Below are 6,000 nucleotides of genomic sequence, written 5' to 3'. Positions count from 1 at the left end.
GGGCCAGTAACCAGAAGGTTGTTAGATTGAATCCCTGAGCTGACAAGGTAAAAATGTGTCTTTCTTCCCCTGAAGAAGGCAGTTAACCCACTGTTCCTAGGCCGTCATTGTAAATACAAATTTGTTCTTAACTGACTTGCCTAGTTAAATAAAGATGCTTTAGAGTGGTTTCTACACTCTGTCCAATCTATGGCATTCATGATTTAGGGGTCTAGCTGATGAGATGACATTCTGGGTGTTAATGACATTGTTTTGTCTTTGTAGAACAGGAACAGATGCATTCATTCTGTCATTTGAAAGCCGTTAACCTAGGTTGTATTTATCATGTAGATTCTTCTGTTGCTAAATGTTTTGCAACAGAAATGGTTTACTCCAAACAGAAACTAAAATGTTTCTATTGGACAAATTCAGGTAGGTCCCGTTTTCGTTCTGTTTGGTTGGTAAACGGTTCCCATTGCAAGATATACTGAATACACCCCTGGACTTACTGACGGTGTCCTAAACCTCCTAGGATGTAGTATAGCTAGGACTCTGAGTTTAGAGGGCACTTCTTCCACTCATCCTCCCTCTAAAGGGGGCCCACTCCAAGATGTCTTGAAAAATGTGGTGCTTGTATGTTTGGGAGAGGCCAGACGGGACAGATTGTGTGCATGTGTAGCCTTACAGATAGAGATTGGGACTTCATGATATGATACTAGCACCATACATCACAATACCCCCCCCCCCCCCCCCCCCCATTACTACTTACAGAGTTGTCCAGAAACATAGGCCTCCGTTGTTGTGACCTTGCTGAAATGATTTTCATTCATGTTGTTACCACTAGTCCATTTAGCATGTATACAAAGGGTCCTCATGTTATGAAACACATTCAGTTGTGACAATAGAGTAATGATCATAGTACTGTAATTCCTCTAATAGAGTAATGATCATAGGACTTCCTCTAATAGAGTAATGATCATAGTACTGTAATTCCTCTAATAGAGTAATGATCATAGTACTGTAATTCCTCTAATAGAGTAATGATCATAGGACTTCCTCTAATAGAGTAATGATCATAGTACTGTAATTCCTCTAATAGAGTAATGATCATAGGACTTCCTCTAATAGAGTAATGATCATAGTATTGTACTGTAACGCCTCCAGGTTTTGGAGTTCAGGTGTTGCATTATTGTAAACACTGCAGTTTAGGAGGAGCTTTTGTATGAATCAAATGCAGTGAGTTTGTCCCCCTTCTTAATTATCAGATGACCTGCCTGAAGGGGGGGGGGGGGGGGGGGGGGGGGGGGGTCTGTCAACTCCAGACACTGTGCTGCTGCTTAGACTTGGCCACTAGTAGTGAAGTGAGTATGTGTTTTGAGAGTGACTGTGATATAATCTGAGCCTGAGGTGTATAATTTACCATGTAAATAAGCCCAGTCAGTGAATGAAAAGATTTGGCTTGAAGGACGCGCACATCACTCACCACCAGTCACTTATGAGTCACAACGCCTCTGAAACAAGCATTGCTCTGGATGTATGTCCATAAGTAAAGATGATGTAAATGACTGATGAGATTAACCAGGACTCCATAACTGTGGGGTTGTAGATTAACCCATGTGTTTATGCAAAGGCTTTGACATGAGTCTCCAGTTGAACTTCAGCGTCTCTCTGTCTTGACATCTGATGGCTCACACTCCATAAATTGTTCTACGTGTTAATGGGAGTTGTTCCCCCTATACAACACACACTAACACACAACATACCCCCTGCCCAGTATTTTCCGTTCAAACGTCATTTTGTTTTAAATAGCTGCACTCCCGCTCCTCCCTCCCTTCCCTCAGTCTGCTTGGCTGATAGGGCATGGGGTGATCCTTTACTACCCAGTCTTGCCAAGTTTAGAGGTCGGGCGGGCTGCTGTAGTAGGTTTCAGGTTACCTTTTGGTTGGAAGGCAGAAAAACCTGGGAGGGCAATCAAGGCTATGATGTGACTGGATGCATGGCTTCCCTGGCCAGACCGTGACTGATGTTCTTGGCCTGGTAGTGGTACTACTTGATCTATGTCGTCTGTCACCATCAGGATGTAACAGATTATTCAAAGTTCTTGTTACCTCACAATAATATGCCTACACATTGTGGTACATAGCTGATTAACCTCCCCATCCATTGAACAGCAGCACATTCCTTCTGTTCTTTCCACTAATATTTTCCCATTAAAAGTTGCTGTTAAAAGATATTTTAAAATATCTTTAACTGTATCTTCACCCACTCAATCACCACTTCCTGTAATCATTCAGTGGATATCTGAGGGGCTTCTGGCCAATGGGGTTGGACCATCGAGTCTGACCTTTGAGACATTACATATTACCTGTCCTCTGGTCACTGTGAACTGTCATCTGACCAGATAGACTCCTGCACTATTGTCCACTGGCCAGCCACCTGTGAGGACAGACATATTGACCTGCTAAGAAGACCTATGTCTTTCCCTCATTCTGATTAGCTAGAGACTTGTGTGTGTTTATTTTTATTTTACCTTTATTTAACTAGGCAAGTCAGTTAAGAACAAATTCTTATTTACAATGACGGCCTAGGAACAGGGCCTTGTTAAGGGGCAGAACGACAGATTTTTTTCCTTGTCAGCTCTGGGATTCCATCTAGAAACCTTTCGGTTACTGGCCCAACGCTCTAACCTGTGTGTGTGTGTTGTATGTACAGTGACACATTTGTTGTTTTGGCTCTGTACTCCAGCACTTTTGAAATTATACAATGACTATGAGGTTAAAGTGCAGACTCGCTGTCAGATTTCATTTGATGGTATTTTCATCCATATCGGGTGAACCATTTAGAGATTACAGCACTTTTTGTACATAGTCCCCCCCTCTATTTTAGGGAACAAAAGTATTTGGAAAAGTTCACTTATGTGTATTTAAAGTAGTCAAAAGTTTTGTATTTTGTCTCATTCCTAGCACGCAATGACTACAAAGCGTGTGACTCTACAAACTTATTGGATGTATTTGCAATTTTTGGTTGTTTCAGGTCATTTTGTTCCCAATAGAAATGATAAATAATAAATAAATAATGTATTGTATCATTTCGGAGTCACTTCTATTGTAAATAAGAACATAATATTGTCTGAACACATACATTTATATGGATGCTACCATGATTACGGATAATCCTGAATGAATAATGATGAGTTAGATTTTTTATTTATTTTTTAAGATCGTTGTCCAAATACTTTTGGGCCTCACTGTATGCCACTGGCCAGCCACCGCTACGTTGCTGTTATCTTTGCTATTTATAGGCAACATGTGGCTTCTCTGAATCAGTGACACGTTGGATCAGCTAGCTACTCTTGGAGGCACTAGTTTTGAAGCTCACTACAGTACCCTTGCGTTTGCTGAAAGTGCAGTAGTTTTGACCAGTTCTGAGACCCCAGTATTGTCTACCTGTTTTGTTTGGTGGCGGGTTGTGGATCAGAAGGACACTCTTGGTTGCATATCTGCTGTGGAGAAAGACATCTGAAGGACGTCTGAGCGTTTACATCACACTATCGTGCTCTGTTTAAACCTCTCCACGCTGCTTGTAACACCTGGGGAAGGGAAGCATGTAGACAGAGCAGAGGTTTATGGTTGTTAGGCTATCTACTGAAACTGAAGTACTAGAGGAAGGCTTGGTTATAAATTGGTCAGTCTGTTATTGTGCCACTTCCACCACACTGTCTTCAAATTCTATCAAATAGCCTACTTGACAGGAAAGCGTGGGGCCTGACTTAAGACTTGTCCTCCTTGTGTTGTGCATCTTTCTAGCAGCAGGTGATGTGTCTGCGTGTAACAGTTTGAGAATAAATGCATGGGACAATAATAGACAGAAGAAGTAGGTGAGAAGTCATGTTGATCCTATAGGGTTACGTCAAAGGCCCACATTCCTCCTGCCTGCTAGGCATGATTCACTGCTGGCACTGCATGGGGGCCATCACCTCCATATTCTGAACCCAGGGCTGTTGGCGTTAGCATGAAACGCTTTATCTAGATAAAGCAATTATCTAGCTAACTGATGTGGATTTAATCACTTGTTTGACTGGATATGATGTGTAGGCAAGAGGTCGGCAACAGGTGGCCCGTAATTTATTATAATTTTTAGAAGTTTATTAAATATGTGTGTACAGTGCATTCGTAAAGTATTCAGACCCCTTGACTTGTTCCATATTTTGTTACGTTACAGCCCCCCTCATCAATCTACACACACTACCCCATAATGACAAAGCGAAAACAGGATTTAGAAATGTTTGCAAATGTATTTTAGCCCCCCCCCACTCCGGAAATGTCACGTTATCCTAAATATTCACACCCTTTACTCAGTACTTTGTTGAAGCACCTTTGACAGCGATTACAGCCTCGCATCTTCATGGGTACAATGCTACAAGCTTGGCACATCTGTATTTGGGGAGTTTCTCCAGTTCTTCTCTGCGGATCCTCTCAAGCTCCGTCAGGTTGGATGGGGAGCATCGCTGCACAGCTATTTTCAGGTCTCCACAGATGTTAGATTGGGTTCAGGCTCTGGCTGGGCCACTCAAGGACATTCAGAGACTTGTCCCGAAGCCACTCCTGCGTTGTCTTGGCTGTGTGCTTAGGGTCGTTGTCCTGTTGGAAGGTGAACCTTCGAAGTACTGAGCGCTATGGAGCAGGTTTTCATCAAGGATCTCTCTGTACTTTGCTCCGTTCATCTTTCCCTTGATCCTGACTAGTCTCCCAGTCCCTGCCACTGAAAGACATCCCCACAGCATGATGCTGCCACCACCATGCTTCACCGTAGGGATGGTGACAGTTTTCCTCCAGACGTGACACTTGGCATTCAGGCCAAAGAGTTCAGTCTTGGTTCCATCAGACCAGAGAATCTTGTTTCTCATGGTCTGAGAGTCCTTTAGGTGCCTTTTTGGCAAACTCCAAGCAGGCTGTTGTGCCTATAACTGAGGCCACTCTACCATTAAAGCCTGATTGGTGGAATTCTGCAGAAATGGTGGTCCTTATGGAAGCTTCTCCCATCTCCACAGAGGAACTCTGGCGCTCTGTCAGAGTGACCATCAGGTTCTTGGTCACCTCCCTGACCAAGGCCCTTCTCTCCTGTTTGCTCAGTTTGGCCCAGGTGGCCAGCTCTAAGAAGAGTCTTGGTGGTTCCAAACTAATTCCATTTAAGAATGATGGAGGCCACTGTGTTCTTGGGGACCTTTTGGTACCCTTCCCCAGATCTGTGCCTCGACACAATCTTGTCTCGGAGCTCTATGGACAATTCCTTCGACCTCATTGCTTGGTTTTTGCTCTGACATGCACTGTGAACTGTGGGACCTTGTATAGACAGGTGTGTGCCTTTCCAAATCATGTCCAATCAATTGAATTTACCATCGGTGGACTCCAAGTTGTAGAAACATCTTAAGGATGATCAATGGAAACAGGATGCACCTGAGCTCAATTTCGAGTCTCATAGCAAAGGGTCTGAATACTTAGAAATAGCTTTATTTGCAATTTTTTTTTTTGGGGGTAATACATTTTGCTTTATCATCATGGGGTATTGTGTGTAGATTGATTAGGGGCAATAATAATTTCATTCATTTTAGAATAAGGCTGTAACGTAACAAAATGTGGAAAAAGTAAAGGGGTCTGAATACTTTCCGAATGCACTGTTTTTTGGCAACAAAAAAAACTAATCAGTAATTCAGCTGAAAGTGAGTTTATTTGAGGAATTCTGGTTGAAGAGACGTGATCGTAATTCAAGTTATGTTTCATCAAATATTTTTGATACCTGATGGGGTCTTAAAGTAATTCCATATGTTGGTTTAGTAGACCCCCCCCCCCCAGCTTAGGCAGGTTTAGACTCTAGAGGGTTAATCTACCTTGGTCAATGACCAAGACACTGGGATGTAGACCACTATCTGGTCCAAAGTTCAATAGAGCCACAACCCTACACTCACTATAAAGGACCCTTCGCTCTGTGTGTTTTCATGACAACACTGGTAAGTGTTCCTGT

The sequence above is a fragment of the Salvelinus namaycush genome, chromosome 17 (genome assembly GCF_016432855.1).
Source record: "Salvelinus namaycush isolate Seneca chromosome 17, SaNama_1.0, whole genome shotgun sequence".
In the NCBI taxonomy this organism is placed as follows: Eukaryota; Metazoa; Chordata; class Actinopteri; order Salmoniformes; family Salmonidae; genus Salvelinus; species Salvelinus namaycush.
Note: the sequence above shows the minus strand (reverse complement) of the source record.